General features: G+C 38.4%; 1 protein-coding gene across 1 annotated transcript in view; it reads left to right on the top strand.

The window, feature by feature from the left end:
* The window catches only part of LOC120626395 (centaurin-gamma-1A), a 107841-nt gene that overhangs the window by 49958 nt on the left and 33195 nt on the right, over positions 1–24688 (top strand). The gene's annotated exons all lie outside the window — the stretch shown is intronic.

Genomic DNA, 24688 nt, shown 5'->3' with positions numbered 1-24688 from the left:
GCACGTTAAGTTTGCGATCCGTCCGAGTTCTTAGCCATGAGCTCGATCGCGTAACGAATTCTTATGTATTTCGAATCGTGATACTTACTCTTTGGTGCGTTATTTGTGCATTACAGAAATAACATGTTTTTTTTGTTTTTGTATGAAATAAATTAATGCGGAATTTTGAAAAGTCATAGAACAAAAGTTGTTTGTTTTTATGATAAGAACTACAAGGCCGTAAGGTTTCTGGTATATTTTATTTAGCCCTATATTGCAAGTTTCTAGCGGACAACTTTTAATTGGTAGAATACCTTCCGAACAAGTGGTAGAGTCACTACCCACAGTCAGACTCGACTCGAATTAGGCATACTTAAAGCAAATCAACAAAAGATGACATCTTAAAAATTCTTAACATCTCTCACGACAAAAGTAAAATGCAACAAAATGACAAGTTTACCTGGCAGAGATCGCTATCAAGCGATAAGGCCGCCTTTTCTATTCTACTTCTTTCTATATGTTTCTGTTTTTATTATATTTTGTATATGTTAATGTTGCGGTATACTAATAAAGAGTTTAATAATGATTTCTCTTTACGAGTAAGTATAAAAGTGCAAACCATAAAAGGCTAACCCAAAGGCTCGCAGATGCTAGATTGTAAAATAGAATCATAAAATGTCAGGGTTGTGGCTTACGATCCGCTGAGTAAATAATGAGAAATGGCCATTAAAACTCAGCACTGACGTTATAGAAGGCCCTACATTTATAGAGCTAAACAATATTCATATACTAGTTGTTGCCCGCGACTTCGTCTGCGTTTGATTTGCAGTTTGGAGTCCCTGGGCACCGAAGAGATGTTATCTCCCTTTGTGTGTTCTATCGACTCTATAATGGAGAATTTTCTGAAGAGTTGTTTGCGTCGATACCTCCTTGCCTGTTCTCTGGCCGCACCTCACGCCGTAGAAATAAATTCCACCCTCATCATCTGGATGCCTGGTATTCTTCTACTGTTCGAAATACGAGATCATTTCTACCGCGCACTTGCAAATTTTGGAACAATCTCCCGTCTGATGTGTTTCCTCAAAAATACAATCTAGGGTTATACAAGGGGTGGATAAACAAAAGCCGGCAACGCATCGGTGGCTCCTCTGGTACTGCAGATGGTGATCACTTAACATTAGGTGACCCACTTGCTCCTTTGGCCGCTATAAAATTAAAAAAAAATAACTATGTAATATATTAAAAAAACTTTTAAAAACTTTATTTATTTAAATAGAAAATAGTTAGGTAGGTAAGAATGAACATTACGTTGAATGTGCTATTGGATAGGAGCAGGCGTTATTTTGCGCAGTTTCTGATGTGCAATGCACATTAAGCTTAATTTTACATAATCCACGAAAACATGCAAATATTTACCGAACAATCTATAATTTCTTTCATCTTTATACACCAAACTAAACAGATATTCCGCAATGTACTCTCTATGAACGTTTCGCTCCGACACTAAACCATCCTCAGAAGATGTTGACTTTACAATAATAGAATAGGTGTGGGATTAATCTATAATATAATATAATAATTTATTCACAAGAATGTAGGTACATACAGTTTTTAAAATGTAAAGTAGTTATTATAATATTTATACAAACAAATGCGTGCCTCCCAAATTATATTGGTGTATATGTAATAATCACCATATAAGGAGTTATAACAAAAAGAATTCCACGTAGCCTTGTATACCAAGTATTTTGAAGTCTGGAAGCCATAAGTAACGAAAAACTTTACTTCACAATGTAGGCAGATGTCAGGGGCGTGCACTTGGTTTCTTACCAGGGTATGCATACGGCAGGAAAATGGCATAAAACGGCAAAAACCCTCCCGCTATACGAGATATTTATCAATTTTAGGGTATGCAGTGCTTTTGTGCATGTATGAAGTGCACGCCACTGGCAGATGTGTAGACCTACGCTTTATTTTTCATAGTAACATGCATAAAAGAAGACTTCCAAAGAATACAATTTCCTCGCCTTACTTATTTAAACTTCAAAGTGACTTGCTCCGACAAGAAATTGTTTGTTGTTTTCCCTTGAAGGAAATTTCCCTTCATCGTAAGTATTTACGAACGACCGATTGTAGACCAAGAGACGGTGAATTAATTGTTTTTTTGTACACCACTACACAGTTAGGAAAATAAAGGACGAAAAGAGAAACACAAAAACTGGAGTAGAATACAAAAGGCAGCCTTATCTATATAGATAAGGCCGCCTTTTTTGTCCTTTTACTAGAAAAAAAAAAACAAACTGCTATAGGCAGCGCGCCCTAAACCTGTTATTAAAATATATATTTTTGATTTAAAGATTACACGATGGCGATGTGATGTACCTAACGGCCAATCAGTGGCGTGCACTCCATACATGCACAAAAGCACTGCATACCCTAAAATTTTTGTGTAACTCATGAAGGGGAAGGATTTTTAAATTTTATGCCATCTTCCTACTTTATGCATACCCTGGTCAAAAACTCTATGCACGCCACTGCGGCCAATTAATTTTATAAGTTATGGAATCTTATGAAATGTATATATATATGTATTTAATAAAATACATATGGCTGCTGACAAGCGTTAAGACCTGAAGGTGAAGGAAGTGTATCTTTTTTTATACTACTGCCTCAAAACGGATGGAATGTTCATGTCCGTTGATAGGCAATTTTAAGTAATGTTCATATCATGTCAGTTTATATTATATTCTAGGATAACTCCTAAAAATCTAAACTTTTTTGAACTAGAATTCTTACATTATATCTCCTTAGTTACACTGGCTAGTTTATGAATGATTCTATTTTAGTATGCGTCGTCGAAATCGAAATACGTACTTAAAATTTCTGTTTGAGATAAGTATTACATTTTTTCCATCGAGAAAATTGTACTGAATCGCTTAAAGGTGTAAGCCTACCAACCCACATTGGAGCAGCGTGTTGGGTATTTATGTTGCTATGAGAAACGAGATCTGTGCCAGTGGGACGTTAATAGACTTAGGGTGCCCATTCATCGTCAGAACTACGTTAATAGTAACATATCCTTTTTCTTTCATTATTAGTTAAACGTCTTTCGAGCTGATGTAGCAGCACTCAGCACTTTCGTAAGCCTTTTGGAAAAGGGAGTTTGAGTTCGAAGTTTTAGCATTAGCTCTTGGACTATCGCAGCTTCACTTCAATAAACGTTTTGCGGATTGTCTCCCAGTCGTAAAATAACAATCGCAAGAACTGTCGGAATGGCAAATAATATCTCCACTAACTTTACGTTCACTCCTCTAGTATGTACCCGAGGGTTTTATGTTGATGGAAGCTACTGAAGTCTGAACATTGGAGGTTAAATGAACTTTGAAACTACGGCATGCCCAACTAATGTCGGGCGCTAACTATTAGTTTATGATGTTAAAGGCGAGTTTCTTAAGCAGAGTGCATATCCGCGTTCACGTTGGTCGAGTGGGTAGCATGTTTGAATACGGATCGCAAGGTTCGATTTTCGATTGTTCGTTTTTTTTTTTAATTTTTGTCTAACGAGCAATCAGGTAGCATGTTGATGTTAAGGAGAGAGCTGCTGAATGAGGTTGAATGAACTATTAATTACGTAGTTCTTAAAAGTAGCTTGTGTTTAAACGGTCAGATTTCTTTCAAACTTTGTAGACATATCGAGGACCGATGACAATACACTAATCTGAGAAGATTATTCCAATTTTCAATATAAAAAATAAGGTTTTTTAGTTTTTTCGAACGATTAATTACAATTACTACAGCGCCATCTAGACCCAAATGTAAAAAACCTATGGCGTTACCAACAGTTGGCGTTCGCGTACCTAACTTAAAAAAAGCGTGGCGTAAAATACTAATTCCACAGAAAATTAACTAACAAGGCATTACGGCACGCTTTTTTTACAATATTTTTTTTTTTTTATTCACACTATTATTAATTTATATTTATTGAAATTTCTAACACTATTCTTAATTTAAATTTATTAATATTTATTTTCAATTTTTTAGTTCGGTTTTTTAGTTTTTTTAAACTATTATTTATAATAATCTTGCTTGCATCTAGGGTTATTGAACTTAATACAAATAAACACCACTTCTAAAGTACAAGTACCCACTTCACAGCTTATATCACTTCTAATAATGTTTGTTTACATTTTATAACTAAATAGTATACTTAAAGGTACAAGTTTAGTCACGCGACGAAAGTTATATAATGTACCCTTGACTGCCCTACATCGTAGGTGTACGCAAATTGACGAATATGACTATGAAATAGGATGTCCGTGTTAGCTCATCGTAAATGGGTCACCGCATTCTATCCCATTTGCGACTCGCGTGCCGAATGATACAATATACGGGTTGAATGTGGAATAACTAATTCTAGATTAACCCGACTGTGACGTGAGCACCTCCTTAACATGTTTCATTCGCTGGCCGGACCAAAAATTTAAAGGTATTGGATTTAGTTCTGGGAGTAAGGTGAGGGTAAAACATGGCCTTATTATAAATATCCGACTCCGCTATCCGTCCGTCTGTTTGTCCGTCCGTCTGTCACCAGGCCAAAATTTTCACAGATGATGTACCTATTTCTGTTTTCGCTCTAACAACAAATACTAAGAAACATGGTACGGAACCATTAAACGAGTCCAACTCGTACTGCGGCGCTGTTTTTTAGATTTCCTATGAAAGGGGTGTCAACTTATTAGGGGGTACAACTAAGACTGTGCCGTTTGTCCGTCTATGTATGTCGGTCATTCTGGATTTTGTTACACAGTTTCTATGCAACAAGTAATGTTGTTTTGCGCTCAATTTAGTTACAGTTTTTGTTGACCTCCCTGGCGCAACGGTGAGCGCTGTGAATTTATGTAGGAGATCCTTGGTTCGATTCGAGACAAAGACGTGCCGATAAGCGATTCAGGGTTCTGGTGCGATGTCGCGTAGAAACCGATTAGGGACAGTATCATTTGCATACCCTGTGCATAGAGGTTATGCACAGGGTATGCAAATGATATAAAATGAAGAAAATATCCAGTACGAGCTATAAAAAACTTAAGGATAGACATTGTAAGAGTTGTAAAAAGCCTACCCTTAGGTATTTATAACTCGTATAAATACCTAAGGGTCGAGATTTTCTTCATTTTATATCATCTGCATACTCTGTGCATACCCTCTATGTACGCCACTGATTGGGGGTGTAACTACCAAACTTCCTAACAGGTTGGCCCGCTACCATCTTAGACTGCATCATGACTTACCACCAGGTGAGATTGCAGTGAAGGGCTAACTTGTAGTGGAAAAAAAGAAAACAAAGTTGCGACTATTTTGATAGGCATTTGATACACAGTATGTTTTCTATTTCGTCGGTCCGTCGTGGCCGCTTGGTAGCATTTCTTTGTCGGTAGGGTCTATTGACAAAGCCGCTGAACGAATTTTAGTAGTAGCCGTGCTTATTTCTGCCGCTAAGCAGCATTGTTGCAAAGCTGTGTTCCGGTCTGAGAGGTGTGGGTGCTGCTGTAACTACAGACACACGGGGCTCAACACCTAAGCCTGGTTGCTGGGTAGAGAGCGGCACGTTGCAGGACGTGACGTTACCTGACATGCCTTGCGAAGCGATGCTTTCCCACTTACTAGTACAATCAGGTGGGCTCTGCTTTGACTGTCATTCATTCATCATCATCATCATATCAACCCATTACCGGCCCACTACAGGGCACGGATCCCCCCCCTCGAAGAGAAAGGGTGAAGGCCGTAGTCCGCCACGCTCAGTGGGTATGCATACAGCAGGAAAATGGCATAAACGGCAAAAAATAAAAAATCCTCCTCTTATACGAGTTATATATAAATGTTTGGGTAGGTAGTGCTTTTGTGCGTATGTGAAGTGCACGCTATTGACCACGCTAGCCCAGTGCGGATTGGTGTACTCCTAACACTTTTGAGAACATTATATATAGCTCTCAGACATGCAGGTTTCTCACGATGTTTTCCTTCACCCTTGAAGCAATTAATACCTACTTTAAACGCACATAACTAAGAAAAGTTGGAGGTGCGTGCGGGTATTTGAACTCGGCCTCTCGAAAGTGAAGTCGAGCTCCTACCCACTGAGCTATCACCGATTCAATCGTGTCAATTGATATTATAAAAAAATAATTTTAGGTACAATGTGGCTGAACCGTTTTGTTCTATAAGTTTGCAGTCTACGTCCAACTTGTAAAGAGTAAAATTAAATATATTAGAGTATCTACTAGCCTACTCCTAGCGGACAAAGTCGCGTCTTGTTAGATATACTTACTGACTCGTACCTATTTAACTCGCATTTTGCTAAGATTTCGCGGAATTTTGGTATTTGCTTAAGCGAAATCCTTTGTGGGAAGATAGGCTCACGTCTATGAATACCTCTGTGGGAAGGTAAGGGATATATAATATATAATATTCGCCCATACAAACCATTTCTCCTTAGATAGATAAAACAAGCAAATCACAGGTTCATTTTGCTAGGATTTCGCGGAATTTTGGTTTCTGCTTAAGCGAAATCCTTTGTGGGAACGGAAGGAATATATACAACTACTATACTACCTAGGAATATATACTACTAGCTGTTGCCCGCGACTTCGTCTGTGTTTGATTTTGTTTTTTGATGTGGCATTAAATTTAGTTGTAAAATAATAATGTATTCAGTATCGCTAAGCCCTAAATAAGAGGTTTGCTGCTGTCCGCTGAGTAGTTCTGTCCTTTATCTCTTACCACAGTTTCGGCAAAATTAAACACATATTATAACTTCTGTAGTACAAAAATAATTATTTTAATCGGTTATAATTTGTCGGAGTAATGGTGTAAATCGTCAAACACTTTCATCACAACACCCCTCTCCCAAAGGAACCGAGCTTAATGTCGGGATAAAAAGTATCCTATATTACTTCTAACACTTCCAATAATATGTGTACAAAGTTTCATGAGGATCGGTTGAGTAATTTTTGCGTGAAAGAGTAACAAAAAAACTTTCATTGACTTTTATAATATTAGTAGGGATAGGGATTATGTTCGCCCATATGAAACATTTCTCCTTGTATATATAAAATAATAAGCAAATTACAGTTTTATCGTCGTGTCAGAAACTAAGTTACCTTTTTTAACACGGTTTCTGTATGTTCTTAATTCTATTACTCCTACAGAACCTTCTCGCCCCGTGACGTAGGGTTTCTCTAAAATGCTCTACCAGGCTCTAAGAGGGTGGACAATGCCAAATTCCTAACACCGGCCTTGTACTGAAACGAACATAGGACCTCGCGATTCGTAGTCCATCCTAAGCCAACGAGTCCTGGAGGAGTTATCCTTATCGTTATATTTATCAACCCATTAACGTCCTCTTACAGAGCACGGGTCGCCTCTCAGAATGAGGAGGTTTTAGGCCGTAGCCCACCGCGCTGGCCCAGTGCGTATTGGTGGACATAAACCGTCTGATAAGAAAGCGATTCTAATTAAAAGAGATTCTTGTAAAGAACTGACCGCGACCTCTTTTCACAATTATGCCGTTCGATGTTCTCCTGTCTAATGACGTCACAATATAACATGGGTCAGACCCAAAGGTTACCCCGATATAGTGCGCTAAATATAAATTATGAAGGCACACCAGTATGACGATATTCACCTGAACCTATGAAAACACTACGGTGTTACACCTACATACAAAGAAAGAAATGAAAATAATTTGTATAAAAAAAAACACAAGTGTTTAATGAAATAAGGGTCTAGTAATGAACGTCATAAAAATAACTAACTACTTATTATTTTGTCCTAAAATTTTTGTCGTCTTGTATGCAATTAAGTTATTTAAAAATAAATAAAATACTTACCTAATTACATCGTCGGTCTAGTGTTTGGCATGTTCGACCGCAGATCGCGATATAATAGTTTATTTTTATTTATTTTTTTTTTTCTTCCAAATTTTTACAGTTTTAACAAGATTGCAAGTTTGGAACCTTGTGTGTGTGTAATGAGTGAGAGTGTGAATGTGTATAATACGAATAATAGATGTGCTTCAAGTGATTATATAATCCGCAGAGATGAGAGGTACTCAACAAGAATTTTTCTGCAGGCATGTACGTTTAAGGGATTTATATTGAGTTTCTTATTAATCAAATTATACAAATAATGAGATTGCCGTTGGAATTGATTACGGGCAAATTTAGTCCTGGCAGGATGTGTTTTGGCTACAATGTCTTTACGACGTTTACGAAGACTGTCAATTGAGTGTGGCAGGGTTTTGTGCGTTTTTAGAACTGTGCGCAAAATGTACAGGCTTCTTACTGAAAGCAGCCCAGATAAGCTGTACTGTAGGAAACATATAATTTTTAAAAAGCATAGATAGCATTTTTTAATAGCATTTTAAGATATCCTAGGTTCGGCCAAAAATATTACTGGGTGTTTGTAAAAAAAAACTTGGTACTAGCCCAGAAAGCTCCCGTGCCTCGGAGGGTACGTTAAGCTGACGTTCTTCTCTTTTCGGCCGTATGGGATCTGCTGTCCCATCGGACTATCAGAGTGAGGGAATAGCTTGTGTTTGCGGACAGACTTGTGCACTCCCGTATTTTAAAATATATAAATATTGAGGGAAAACAGTCCTTTATATAAGGAAGCGGTGGCGGCTTAACGGTCGATTTGGATGGTAATTAACCACGGCGGAAGCCTCCCACCAGATCAAACAGTGCAAATTCTGAAATTATAAATGCCAATATCTCTCCCGCGCAACCCGAACCTTGAACCCTGAACCTCCCACTCATAAGACCACAGAGCTCACAACTGCGCGAGGAAGGTCGTCAAAACGGTAGGTTTTACAACACAAGTGTTTTTGCAACACTGAAATTAATGTATTGTGAGATATGTACCCGGGTAGAGTAGCCAGGTCGCAACACTTAAAAGCCGGACAGACCAGCCAGATTGGCCGGACATTTGGGTAACAACCGGTTTTGATCGTCTGGCCTGGCGGATATACTTTTATCTTGTTTGTGTAGTTGTAAGCTTTAACACTATTTATTGACATGCGGTGTTTAGTTATAAGTAGCTGAACATTGAGTCTTCATACTGTTTATGCGGTGATAGCCCAGTCGGTAAAACTTTGATTCCACTTTTGGGGGACCGAGTTCGAATCCCAGCGCACCTCTAACTTTTATAAGCTACGTGCGTTTTTTAAGCAATCCAAATAACACTTGCTTCAACGGTGAAGGAAAACATCGTGAGGAAACCTGCATGCCTGAGAGTTCTTAAGAACGTTCTCAAAGGTTTGTGAAGTCCACTAATACGCACTGGGCCAGCGTGGTAGACACTGCCTTTACCGCTTCTCATTGTGTGAGGACACCCGTGCCCAGTATAGGGCCGGTAATGGGTCCATATAATTATGATGACTATATAAGCTAGTTCAATTTTTTTTTTGTTAAATGTAAAGGTGAACCAAATAAATAAAAAGAAAAAAAGACCGGACACCTTACAGAATTGAGGATGTTGTGTCTCATTTAATTAATAGGTACGACTAAAATATGGATTGTAAAATCAAGCTTATTAGATTATTCACGCTCGGCGCTTGCTCGTTTGCGTAATGTTTAAAACCTAACAAGAGCCGCACAAGCCGGACACCGTTTATTTCGGCCGGACACGCAATGAAAAAGGCCTAACTGTGTCCGGCTTTATCCGGACGCCTGGTAACACTAGCCCCGCGTCTCCCAGAGGCTGTCCTGTCTGCATTGTGTACTGTAGCCCGATGTTTAGTCTACAGTGGTGTACGCGGATAATTACGCCCTATTTACGTCGCTAACTGCACTCTTTTCATATTTTTCCAGCTTTTTTAGGGTTCCGCACCCAAAGGGTAAAACGGGTCCCTATTACTAAGACTCCTGTCTGTCTATTTGTGTCGATGAATCGGTCTGTCCATCGGTCACCTGGCTGTATCTCATGAACCGTTAGACAGTTGAAACTTTCGTAGATGATGTTTTTCTATTGCATGCAGATATAAAAAATAGAATAAAAAAATTGGTTTAAGGGTGCTCCCACACCACAAACGTGATTCATTTGCTAATTTTGCTCGGTAATGATAACTGCATTAGGAAGACGCTTGAAATATTCTTTGAAAGTTATACTATTCACTTCAAAATAAATAATTAAATGAAACTAAAATTATTATTAAAAGGGATTATACAACAGCGAAAATTTCTGGCCGTCTTTTTAGATATTGGTACGGAACACATCGTACGCGAATCCGACTCTCAATTGTCCGGTTTTTTAGTATCACTTCGTCCGCATTTCACTGTCCTCAAGTTTGGCTTTTATACTAACAAACAAGTTTTTTCTCTTTCTGTTGTTTTTTTTTGATACGCAGCTCGCAGCAGTTACGTAAATCTACGTCTTGTCAATTATGATATTTGGTCGTCCATAAAGTTAGTCCTCATCACCATCCACGCATTACCGGCCCACTACAGGACACGAGTCACTTGACAATTATTCATTATAAAGTAATCTCCTGAGGATGCTTCGGCTCCGAAACGTGCGCAGTGTGTACACTGTTTGGTGCCATACAGATGGTCCTTTTTTTTTTTTTTTTTTTTTATACAGAGAAAATGCCTGACGCATACCACTCCATTGGGGAAACGGAGTAGTTATGTGGGACTTGCACCCACTAAAAACTCTGTGTGTCCCTCGATAGCCCTATAAGTGAGAGCACGGGGTTCACTTGCGTATTCACCGCACTCTCGCCAAGGTTTTGACCCCCCAGTGCGTGGCGGGTCCTATCATCACTGGCCTGATCGCTGCCAAATCCTCCAGAGAGGCGTACACTACACGGCACGCCACCTTCTTAGGCCTGTCATTATTTGGGTGGCAAACTTCCCCTTTAATTCGCCACCCGCGCGCCTACAACTCATGGAGGCCGGAGGTCATTGGTTGCTCTCCGGCGCCCGGTTCGTCTCCTGCGAGAGGGGAGTGTTGATGTTCTTTCTCTGTCTCGCTCCGCCGCCTCCTTTGCGGACATCACCTCCTCGCAAAAAGAGGCAGCAGTATTCCACGCTGACTCGCTCCGTAATATAGTTTGAACTATATTTGGAAGCGAAAGGTCACCAGCTGCCGTATTTTCGAGGGCACGGCGCTGCCCTGCCCAAGCTGGACACACCTCTAAGGTGTGCTGCGCCGTGTCCTCAAAGCAGTCATCACAATGGTGGCAACCGGGCGATTGCTCCCGACCTATGCGACACAAATACTTACCAAAGCAACCGTGTCCGGTTAGTATCTGCGTCAGCCGAAATGATAGGGCACCATAGTGGCGCCCTAGCCAATCCTCCATAACGGGCCTTATCGCCGCTATAGTGGCATGCCCTGCGCTGGGATTTTCCAGGCGTCCCTTCCATTCCGCCATTAGGATCTGACGGAGCTCGAAACGACGCTGCGTGTATACCCGCAGCATCGGTTCCTCGCCCCTTCTTCGCGCCTCCATTTTCCACTGATGTATTGAGGCGAGGGTTTTAGCTTCGAGATCCCAAGGTGCAGATCCGGCTAGGAGGCTCGCCACCTCAAAAGAAATCGTGCGATATCCTCTTATTACCCTGACGGCCATCGCTCTCTGCGGTCTACGCACTATTGCGACGTTGCTGGCCTTCAGGGTATCAGCCCACACTGGTGCTCCATATAGAGCCATTGAGCGCACGACTCCCATGTAGAGCTTTCGACATGAGTCATTTGGACCACCAAGATTGGGCAACAGACGAGCAAGCGCACCCGCAGCCCCCATCAATTTAGGAACCAACCTACTAAAATGCTGCCTAAAGTCCCATCGGCTGTCGAGGACGAGTCCCAAGTATTTCATCTTTGACTCGACACCGATGCGAACGCCATCAACAATAATGTGGGATCCTGCTTTTCGCGGAGTCTAGTAAATAAGGCTTAATTTTTATAATATTTAAATATATATAATTATACCATTTAATTCATTATATATTGTAGATATCTCTTGTCTGAATAAAAATCCTTATTATAATTATGGATGCGACAGTGCATCTTTTCGTCTGTTTGTTTGTTACTTATAATCGGTCGACAACTGCACTGATTTTGATTAAATTTGGCAATACATACTTGCCAAATTTAATCAAAATCAGTGGCATTGCACCCTGGAGATCAGTGGCGTGCATAGGGGGTATGCACAGGGTATGCAGATGATATAAAATGAAGAAAATCTCCAGTACGAGTTATAAATACTTAAGGATGGGCTTTTTATAACTCTTATAACGCCTATCCTTAAGTTTTTTATAACTCCAGATTTTCTCCATTTTATATCATCTGCATACCCTGTGCATACCCTCTATGCACGCCACTGCTGGAGATGGAAATAGGACAGCTTTGTCCCTGAAAAGCACCTGAGAAACTGTCAAGTAAATGTAGCCTTTGGACAGCCACGGCAGCTAAGCCGATCTTAGCGAAATTTTGCAGTACAGAGCTTGTATCCAAGACACGGGCATAGGAAACTTTTAACCCCAACAACAAACAAACGCGCACGAAAAAATACAATAGAAAATATAACCTCTAGCATCTAGGTCGTAACTAGCACTATATTCAGATGAAATACAACATAACTGCAGCTGAGCGCAACTGTCTATTCCAGCACGGCCGATTTATATTTGGGAAAAATGTCACCAAATTTATCCAAACCACAGGCCTACAAGCTTACAAGCCGCAGGTGATTTCGCCGTCACATCCTGACCCCATTACGTCCTTTTGCGACCGGTAATTGCGTCCAACTTCCATCGGCGAATTCCTAGCTCTTTACACTTTCCCCGCTTATTTTTAGTGTCAATACCGTCCTTCAAACCTGTGGTGGTATATTAAACGTTCTAGCCTTAACAAGCATCCAGTGCATATAGATCGTTGAACCTTATCTATCAGCAAGCTTTGGGTAGGAAACATTAATGTCCTCGCGAAAGGACAACATTTTATATTCTCTTACAGCTTATCAACTTTCCAAGTTGGCGCATAGGTTGAAATAATCCTTACTTAATATTATAAATGAAAAAGTGTGTTTTTTGATTGTGTGTCCTTCCTTCACCCCCTAAATAAGCAACCATTCAACCTGACTTTCAAAGATTTCATAGAGATAGTTGAAACTACAGAGAGTAACATAGGCTAACTTTTTATCCCAAGAAAATTAACGGAATTTGTAAAAAATCATAATTAACGCGGACGGAGCACGCAGGTTTAGTAGTTGCACACGTTAACTTTTTTCTCTTGTATAATTTTTGTCTCCTATTTATGCTAGGCGTGTACCAGGCTACCATAGACCAGAGGATATACTGAGATGTCCTTGCTTAACACAGTTGCAATTATTTCTAGCGCATACCTACGCTTGATTAGAGGTGCTATAATTACTAAAAGAAACATGCCATCCTTTTCATCTCTTTGCTCTCATCTCATGTTTTGTGGTTCCATAATACATCTTCTTTAATCTTTAAGACGGGCTGGATGTCTTGTTTTTAGCATACTTTTTACGCTCGATCGCCTACCTGATGTTAACCTTCCCTGAGCTTGTTTTTGCTGGCGGAAAACCCGCCAACTTATGGTTCAAAATTGTTGTTATTTCCACTGGACACTGATCTGATCCATGAATATTATAGGAATTAAGTAACGATAAATTGACATTTTAAATTCTTGATTTTCTTCTTTGACTCTGATTTGACGTTCTACTGATTTTACAGGGCTCTATTATAACAATTGAATGCATAATAAAAATCCGTATTGTGGAAAAACACCATGATATATCCTTTGCATGGTCAGACTCATTCATTTATTTATTTTATATATTTATTTAGCAACGCACCCAGTAAAGACATTACAATGCCCAATTCGTCTCCGCTGGGCTATTTAAAGAATTTAACAACAAAAAACAAACATCAAGTAACAACAAAATAAGCTATATAAAATTAAGAATTTAAAAAAACAATAATAATAACAACAACCAAAAATTCAAAAATAATAAAAACCAAACATTCAAACATATAATTATTTTCTTAGATCATCTACTCTCTAATAACATTTGTTTTTGGAGCTGTCCGTTTATGTAGTGACTCAGACCAATTCCAACTAATTTGACCGTCGCAATAGATATCAGTTGATATGCTATAAATTTAAACTACTATTTAAACCTAGCTCCCAAAATCTTAAGCACGATGGCTTTTGATATATCAAAGTTAGTATATAGTTTTATAGTATATGATGCAGATCTATTTAAAAAAAAGAGAACCTTGTCTAAGTTAGATGACGTAATCTGTGACCAAAGTATTAGGCTATCATAGGATAGAGGAATCAATTTCTGTGAAACTATTACCAAATGGAGCAGAAGTTTGCCGCGCCAGACTCAGGTTATTTCAGCGGCGCATCCTGACCCCATTATGTTCTTTGCGGCCGGTAATTGTGGCCTACTTCCATCGGCGTACTACCTCTTCCACATTTTTCCCGATAATTTTCAGTGTCAATACCGTTTCCTATTTGTGGGAAGAAGGAAATGGCGGGTTTCAATAGACGGAGAGTTTCCGCTGTGCCGCTTAAAGGCTTAAAGTCCGGACTATTGCGCGGAAGTCACCCTATGTAATAAATTAAAAATTAAAAAATCCTCGATATTCGATATAGTGTTAATTATTCTACTAGTCAAGACCTCATATTAAGGGAGACGCGAAAAATAAATAAGTATTCTACACAAACACACACACACAAACACACACACACATGCAGGCGCACGCACACGCACACACGCATGCGCAATGCACTACAATGGGAACTTTAACCTAACAATTAGGATAATAAAATAAAAAAAAAATCAAATAACCTAGAGAGACCTAAGAGAAACTCCTTTAATAATCTTCGATTCGCTTCTGCAGTTTTAGTCTTTTTCCAAGATGTTAACTTTTTTAATACTTATATCTTTTCTTCTTTTCAATTGGTCCATCTTTTCGGCGTCTATTTTGAGGTCTTATTTGTTATATGTAGTACCAGATTCGAAGTTCTCTTATAGGTGACTTCATCTCTATATGAGACTGATATTGGGACTATCGCCTTCGCAATATGATTTTCTTATTTATTCAATGTTGTTTCTTCTCGTAATATGTCCTGATTACAAGAGTTTTCATGAGCTTCTTTTAAAACGACAATGACCGCTGTCAATATTGCAGTTTTGTTTACTTCTCTATCCATAGAAGTAGCGCCACGGGATGGAGCTTTCGATGCCGTGACCATAGCCAATCCTCCCCTCCCCCTTACCCCCTTTCCCACTTCTTTTATCTATTAAATTGCTTTAGGAATTTTATTCATCACATGAGGTTGCAGGCGAACGGTTGCATGACATTGAGTCAAATAAAAAAAAAAGCAATATTGTGATTGTAGGTGAGTGCTCGAAGTCCCTTGCGACTTCGTAGGCGTAAAAGTCAACTAAAAAAGATAGACATATGCTGTAAAGGAATATAGTGAAAAGGAAAACACATCTTGTAAATTTATAAACCCTTGGCTATAATTTGGCTTCAAAGCGATGCTCACGGCAAGTCAGCACTCCGCCGAACTACGCCCTACGCCCTCCAGACGCCGACAGCTAATTTGTAGAGTTCCCTGTAATACAACTAAGTTTCTTTACCCTCCCTACTTTAGTTTAACTTCACAAAGAATATTTAATTCGTTAAAACATTGCTTTCTGTAATATTATATTGTAGGGAATATGGCATAGATCAAATGGAATGTAGAAGTGGCAGATTAATAATGTTTATAAGTAATTTTCATCATCATATTGCTACTACTATTGTGACTCACCGAAGGGCACAGACGTTCTCTCGCAGAGCTAAGCTTACCTTTTTTTTTGGCGTGTTGTAAAAGCTTTATTGGTACCTCCGACCCTTGGGCAGGACGGAGGTTACGTGGGATTCCCGCCTCTAAAGGGGATATACCCAAACTAAAACCCCTACGGCATATCCGTCTTGTTGGCTTTGTTAGATGCCCGGGGAACCCGTTGTACGGAGCTAAGCTTGCCTGCCTACACTGCTCAAATATGGATTGGCTAGTTAAAATAGTTTTTAACAACCCCATAAAGAAGGAGAATATCCCCTAGTATGATAAAATCGTAATGAAGCACAACGTGCTTTTCTTGGCTCGGGGATGGGCAGTACCACTTTTGTAACTTCGACGTGGTACTTAGAATTTTTTGACCGTACTCAACTTAACATTCGACCTGAAAGTCCTACTCCAACTCAGGTTTATACAAATAAAATTGTCCTATGTAAAATATATTTAACTCTATGAATCGCCGAATTGATGTAATCACGTAGGTAAGTAACTACATATTATTATTATAACATTATTTTACGCCGATCGATACGCTGTCGTGATACGTTAAAGGCTTTTACATATCCACTAATGAATGATATATCAGATAGAAGCCGATAAAGCGGCTCGCGAGGCATTACCACAACTCAGTAATTGTACGATGTCAATAATTACCTATCATTTGTGGTCGATTTCATGTACGTACGAATACGTAATATCATTTCTACTCATACTTTAATGATAGAGACGCTGATTCACCAGGCCAATGTATACGATTTTTGTAGCTCGGTATTTATCGTTATTCCAGTCTAATTAAAACTTTGTACCTTCGAAATCGAAATGTCTGACTATACCTGTCATGAAAAATTTATACATTCGGTTGTTCTTGCGCGAAATCTTGCACCTAGTAAGCGTGTATCGCATGCAATCGAGGAGTCTTTATTTAACGTAAGCGAAAAGCAAGGTTGACCCGAATTTGATGGGCAGACTACATCAAGCGGGTCGCAACTCGCTGGGAGCCACTGAACGCAGACTCACAAATGACTTGAGCCCAGCACTGGGCATCGGTTGATATAATATTGATGATAAATCAAGATAATAATTTTAATACAGTTCGTTATATTATATATTACGGAAAATCATCATTTAAAAAGATTGCATCGAGATGGTAACTACCTACCAAGTTTCATAATGTACAGTACTTAGGAAAATGAATGAAAACTCTTTTAACTCCCTTATAATATTATGAAGAGGCAAACGCTATACCACACACAAAGAAGAAATGTGTTTCAATTTATTTTGTGTACACAACGCAATCAAGGCAAATTCAATTGCCACCTCTGTCTTATTAACTTATTGATCTATGTCTCCTATGTAAGGACATTCGATTTTAAGACTTCCGCGTTTTGAAATAAGGTTCATTTAAGCAGTTCAATTAGTCGACCCTTCACAGGTCACGCATGGCGACTGGTTGGCGCCAAAAGCGAAATGTTTTGTTTGTATTGCTGTCTCTAAAAGTTGATCGATGAAAGGGGAAAGTACGCTTCCTTTGTTCCTAGTTTAAAATGCTCTTTGTGCATAGTTTATAAGTCGTGGATTAGAATATCAATGTCAATAGATAGATAAATGAAGTCTTTATTGCAGAAAATAGAGAAAACAAGAATTAACAAAAACTAAAAATAAATATAAATAGCGCAAATGTAGGTATTTAGGTGCGTCTAGTTTTTCATGGAATCTACGAAACAAAGATGCGAGTTTACAAAAAGTGTTTTTTACACGACTACTACCTACGACGTAGCAAAAGAAGAGTATTTACAGGGTATGTAAGTATTGGTATACTCTTAAGATGTTTCACTATATCGGTACCTCTTTTAGGTAGCTTTTATTGAATATGCTTACGTTCCATTTAGCCTTATTACAAGAGTGTAAGTATGTTATATGATAAACATGAATTGGTAAGAATAAAAAAATGGAAAAAAAGTAAGATCGAATTTGATATGTAATAAAAGGTTTCAGTTTCACATACAAAATTCCAAGAATATTATCTTAAAGGTTGAAAAAGGTGTGTAGTTAATTTTTTACTGCGGAAGAAGGTTGTTCGTGCAATATCAAAAATAACGAATGTAGTTATCATCTGATGATGATAACTACATTCGTTACACCTAACATTAGTAGAAACATGTTATACAATATGAACGCTTCATAAGTGCCTGTGAAGGTCTACAAGAATAAAACATTTTTGAATTTGAATGCACAACACTCGGACAAATTTAACGATCTGGAGGGAGCCAAGTTGGTACAACAGATAGAACAAAATTATGCCAAACGACCCAACTCTTACCGTTTAAATCTGCCTCTATGGAGAAGAAGTATCGTGCGAGGCGAGGCGGAGATATGGCGAAATTTCAGCTGAGCGCTGGCCTAGAATGTAACTTACAATATTCTGCAAATACTTTCGCTTTGAAGATATTGAAGCTGTATTTTGCAGGAAACACAGATGGACGTTCCACGCCTTGTTTGTATCACATACATTTTGGTTCATTGAAAAACTTTGCAGATGAAATTCCTACCTATATCTAAACAGTAATACTACCTATTTCTAAACAGAATGCCTTCTACGAAGTAGTGACCAAGTTCGAACCCTGGAATATATACTTATACTTTCGGGGTTATGTGCGCTTTAAGAAGATAAATATCAATTGCTTATACGTTGAAGGAAAACATTGTGATCTCAAAGCAGTGGCGTGCACAGGTTTATTGACCAGGGTATGCATAAAGAAGAAAGATGCCATAAATTGGACAAATCCTTCGAATTTATGAGTAATACAACAGTTTTAGGGTAGCCAGAGCTTTTGCGCATGTATGGAGTGCACGTCACTGTCTCAAAGGCATGTGAAGTCCATTAATCCGCACTGGAGCAGCGTGGTGGACTACCGCCTAAACACTCCTCATTCAATTACATTACAATCCATCGGACAAAAGTTAATTCTAAACATAAGAATGTGTATGATGAAAACGTGCCAAGTTCGCTTTTGTATGAATGTAATACAATTAACTTTGGACGGCGCTGAACAGCTTTCATATTTACATAAAGGTGACTTTTAATAAAAGATAAGAAAGAATTACCATTTTCTGAACCACGGGGTCGCTGTTTTCCTTTTTTTTTTTCAAAGAAATTCCATATTTGATAACATATTTTCCATGCGCCCTTTTTTCGTATTTGAATTTTTATGTCGCTGTGCTTTTGTTTTCAGTTCGTTTACATTTAAACTAGCTTCTACTCGCGTATTAAAACTCTATTGGATAGAATATTCTTTTATTTTATGCTCCGTAATAAAATATTAAAAAAGCGGTGATAGCCCAGTACACTTCGGCTTCGGCTTCACTTTCGAGGGGGCGGGTTGGATTCCCAGAACGCACCTCTAACTTTTCTAAGTTATGTGCGCTTTTAGCAATTAAAATACCACTTGCTTCAACGGTGAAGGAAAACATCGTGAGGAAACCTGCAAGCCTGAGAGTTCTCCATAATGTTCTCGTAGGTGTGTGAAGTCCACTAATCCGCACTGGACCAGCGTGGTAGAGTACGGTCTTAAGGCTGTCAGTCCACCGGAGCGGAGCAAGGCAGCGGAGCTGAGAAATGGACTAATGCGGAGAGGAGTTGCGTACTGCGTCTGTCCACCGGAGCCGAGCGAGGCTGCGGAGCGAAGTGAGAAAGTACTACGCCTTGCTTTTCAATATGCGGAGCTAGGCAGCAAGCGAAGATTTCCTCGCTGCGCTTCCCCGCACGTGATTCTCCGCCCTGTTTCCCCGCTTCGCTTACCGGTTTTATATAAATTTTTAAACTAGCTGGCAAGTCCCTGGTTACTTAAGAGGAGCGGAGATTTTGTGCAATCCTATTGGTTAATATTCCTCCGTTTCTCGGCTCCGCAGCCTCGCTCCGCTCCGGTGGACTGGCAGCCTAACCCCCTATAACCCCTTTAATTGCGGGAGACCCGTGCCCTTTAGTGGGCCGGTAATGTGTGGATGTGATGATGATGATTATGAATAAAATATTTAAAAGTGTTATAAGGTTAGACAGCGGTGATAGTCTAGTGGTTAGAACTTCAGGCTGCCTTTCGCTGGGGACTGAGTTCGACCCATTAAGTGCATCCTACACAATTAAATAACAGTGAACGGTGAATCAAAACATCGCGTGGAAACCTTAGGGTTCTCCGTTTTGCACGCCTCATAAGCGAAGCGTTGAGGTGGGTATTACTGTCAGTTTACGCACACCGAGTGATTCTCCAAATTAAAAGGTCAATTTTTATTCTTTATTCTTTATTGCTTTTATAAGTGAATATAAATAGACAAATTTTGAGAAAAAACAACAATTTTTAACAGTCATGATATTTTTAAATCTCTTTTTATAATTTAAACTAATTAAAAAATTGTTTAAAAAAAAGTTCTGTCTTGGACGTCCGTGTGTCTGTATGTGCGGATCCCGAATCTTGTGGTCACAATAACGAGCAAAATACTTCGCTTATCGAGTTGGTTTTTATTTATAGGTATTATGAGGAATAGAAGCCTATTACTTTTCACGGTATAATTAGATGTAGTTTAATTATTATTTACAAATAATCTCAATTTTATTGTAATGAATGAGATTTTCCAACTATTTACAGTTTTAGAGCTTTTTGTGACAGATGCTTATTTCTGCCGCTAAGCAGCATTGTTGCAATGCTGTGTTCCGGTCTGAAGATCGCGGTTGGCTTTGTAATTACAGGCACATGAAGTTTTAACATGAAGTTTGACGGCCGACTGGCGCAGTTTGTAGCGATCCTGCTTTCTGAGTCCAAGGCGGTGGGTTATATTCCCACAACTGGAAAATGTTTGTGTGACGAACATAAAAGTTTTTCAGTGGCTAGGTGTTTATCTGTATATTATAAGTATTAATGTAATATTATTCATAAAAAAATATTCATCAGTCATCTTAGTCCTCACCCATAACACAAGCTACGCTTACTTTGGGGCTAGGTGGCGATGTGTGTATTGTCCTAGTATATTTATTTATTTATTTATTTATTTAACATCTACGCCTCAAATTGATGGACACGGGGCGGCATGTGACATGCCCTGTGAAGTGTTGCTCTGTTCATGGTCGATGGTTTTCCACTTACCATCAGGTGGGCCATCTGCTTGGACCGCCAATTAATACGTGTGAAGTTTCCCAACTCGGACTTGGGCAGCGTGATTGACTACGGCCTAAATCCTTCTCATTCTATGAGGATACCCGTGCCCTGTAGTCAGGCATCAATCAATCTTTCAGTTATTCTCTCTTAAGTGAAAATATAAGAATATTTGTAGTTTAATAAAAAAACATGTAACAGAACAACGCTATCTAACTTTAATATGTACTTGATTTAACGGTTCAATTTCATAATAAAATACAATGATCGCCTATTAAAAAGTGGAAGGAACAATTTGGAAGAGGAAAGCTGGAAAGCAAGACAATCAAATAACCGGTGTCTATATTAAAACGCAATTTTGTATCAAAACAGTTGTTAATTTGGAAATAGGTACTAAGTAGAAATAAGTTGAAATGTAATTTATAAGATTGTTAATAAAGGCTTTTATTATTTATTTATTATTATTATTATTATTAATAGTAATAATTGTTTTAATAATAAGGGTTTTTGTTAAAAACTGTAATAAACATGGACGAAGCACACGGGTCACAGTTAGTAACCAATTATTATCATGAATAATATGTTTATTACAGTTTTTAACAAAAACCCTGTGGTACCAGTTTGTTTTCCTGGGATCAAAAGCCTCCGTCCTTTCAACTAAATTTATTTTTCAAAAATTAAGTTTATGGGTTGCCTAGATAGTGCGTAAAGTAAAAGCAAACAAACACAGTTTTCGCTTTTATAATGTTCTTCTTCTTTAGGTGCCTCTCCAAATAGCGAAGGTTGGCCGTCAGTTTTTGATACTTCGCCTTTTCTCTCGCGAGGCTAAACAGCTGATACAACTAACAGCTTTAAAGTATTAGTGTGGATAAAACGGTTTGCATTATTTTATCTTAACGATCCATTTTCGACAGTAGCGCTTTTTTCTGTCTGCGTTGGCAATTTTTATGTTTTCGATGCAGAACTTACATATAATGCAGGTGCAGCGACCAGCGAACAATGCGCCATTCCAGTCCGCCGTGGATACATAAAACGAAATGGTTTTAAAAAAATTACACTAACAAAAATAGAAAAAGCTAATTTTCAACTCGCTCTACACATCGAGCTGCACGCCTCAGAGTAAACACCGCACTAGACGACCTTTTTGAACGACTAGCGACAGGGAAAACTTTAACCCTTGTGCCACTGATCAAACAGCAAAACAGAAAACAAATAAGTCAATAAACAACCAAAGTTAAGCAATAAATGGACTTTTAATACGTCGTTTGATGTTTTAATAATATGGAATGGTGAACGGAACCATACGCATACTTAATTTAATTTGTAATAAAAAATCTTTTGTATAATACAGTAAATAAAGTTGAAGTAAATAAAGTGGGAAGTAATTCTATTGACATTTGATAGATCAGATGAACGTAAATTGCTATGTATGAAATGTTTTAAATGTATTCTGTTATATGTTTTTTGTAGCATTTAAAATTCAAACCTACTTCTTTGAGTTTATAAAATTTTGTACTGGCTACCTAGCGGATCCTACACAAATAATTTTGGTTCCCATTTAAAGGGCCAAATGAGAAATACGAGTATCCCTGAAACTAATAATAGCATTCTAAATTTAGTAACTTGGACGCTCGTATTACAGTCTTCATACTTACAGCGTCAATACGAGACAAAAACAAAACGCCCTGTGGTAATAATAGAGGTCAATATTTTAGACCAAGTGAGCTTGCACTGTGGGATACGAAGGGCCGCGTTGCTTTTTGATGTAGACGTCCGAGCTGCGGCAAATTTAATATAACACAAAACTACAGTGTGCAACCTCGCGTACACAGAACATACCTAGTATGTTTATTTTTATATTAGATGAAAGAAACAATATAACTTCGCTATAATCTGCATGAAAAGAACGAACTTATAAAATCAAATCTAACTTTCTTGGTTAAAATAAGCTTAAAAGACACCTTTGTTACGTTTATAACCCTTACATAGGTTTCACAGCAATGATGGCGATATTCGTAATTTTAAAGCTATATATATAGGTATGAGGTTTTGTGGAAGAAACAAAGTCAAAGAACTTATTTACCAGGAGCAACTTTACGAAATTAAAAATGACATTAAAATGTCTATAAAAATATATAAATTAAATTCATATAATTATACTAGCGGACCCGTGCGACTTCGTCCTCGAATGAATCTACTTAAAAAAAATAGTCGTATGTTGTCGCGGACTGTTTTATAGAACTTTAAAGAAACAACAATTCCGACAATTCCGATATTCTATACGATACTTCCGTCGTTTGGCGTAACGTTTACCGTTCACGCATCGCACGCATCAGAATCTCTCAAAAAGGATATTTTTTGCAGTTTTTGCAACATTTCTCATTAATCATAGTAGCCATTGGTCGTAGCGTGATATCGTATATAGCCATAATTGTTACTATCAATCCAAAAGAAGAAGTGAAGAATTATGTCCTTGTTCTCCGACAATATTCATCAGATCTTCATAAAAATTAGACAATACATGCTTGGTAGTACACACTGTCAAATAAAAAAAGAATTGTTAAAATCGGTGCAAATTTAACGGAGATATAAAGTAAATTGATAAAAAATTTCATCCCATTTCCCGGAGGAAACTTATTGTTTATCAGGATAAAAAGTATCCTTTATGTTGATGCGGGATATAAGCTACCACTAATTTTATTTAAATCCGTCGGTCAAAATTTACTAAATATATGTCTCTTCTTCTTTGCCCTAGCCTTATCCCATCATTTGGGATCGGCTCTCCTCGTCTTTCTGCGCCAGGACTCTCTGTCTTGGGTTGTCACGTCAATTAGATTTGCGTTTTTAATATCCTTGGCCACCGTCGTCCACCACGTGGAAGCAGGGCGTCCTCTTTTTCTTTTATGTTCAGGGAGTGCCAAGGCTTTTCGCACGGCGTGATCGTCACCGCGCCGCATAACGTGCCCGTACCACCGTAGTCTGCTTTCCGTTATTTTGTCGGTTATAGGGGCGACCTTTTACTAAATATATGTAATTTACAGAAATCTTCCAGTTACAGTTTTATTAAGTATAGATATAGATAAACGGTGCGTTGCTCAATTACTAAGGTGTGTAGGTACAGCCTATAATCTTCTTCAAGAATTAGGCTGAACAGGGCTGTCACGATAAGAAATGGCTAGAAGAGGGGTTTTTAAAAAAAATGTTTCTGTCTAATCTAAATTTTCAAGCCTAAAAGTCTTGAAAATTTCATATATATTTTTAATAATTATTATATTTAAATAATTAATCAAAAATATATGATATTTATTTAATTGATTATAAAATACGGTTCAAGTATATTTACCGTATGGTTAAAAAAAAATCCAACACCAATCCATCTTCCTCTATTTCTTAACATTTATTATGCATCATGATCCGCAGCCTATTAAAGTCCCACTGCTGGGCACAGGTCTAGTCTCATTGGGGCAACGGTTTTAGAGCATAGACCCACCACGCTGCTCCAATGCGGGTGCGTGGGCTTAAACGACTATTATGACATGTAAGTGATAATAATCGGGACCGACGCTACGGCTTAACGTGCTTTCCGAGGATCTGGGTTAGATGCCAATGCCAATTTCCTGATTCCGGGTTTGTACTCAAACTTCTTTCCCATAAAATACACAATACTTACCTTTTATAATTAT

The sequence above is a fragment of the Pararge aegeria genome, chromosome 9 (genome assembly GCF_905163445.1).
Source record: "Pararge aegeria chromosome 9, ilParAegt1.1, whole genome shotgun sequence".
NCBI lineage: Eukaryota > Metazoa > Arthropoda > Insecta > Lepidoptera > Nymphalidae > Pararge > Pararge aegeria.
Note: the sequence above shows the minus strand (reverse complement) of the source record. Positions and strands in the feature narration are given on the sequence as shown.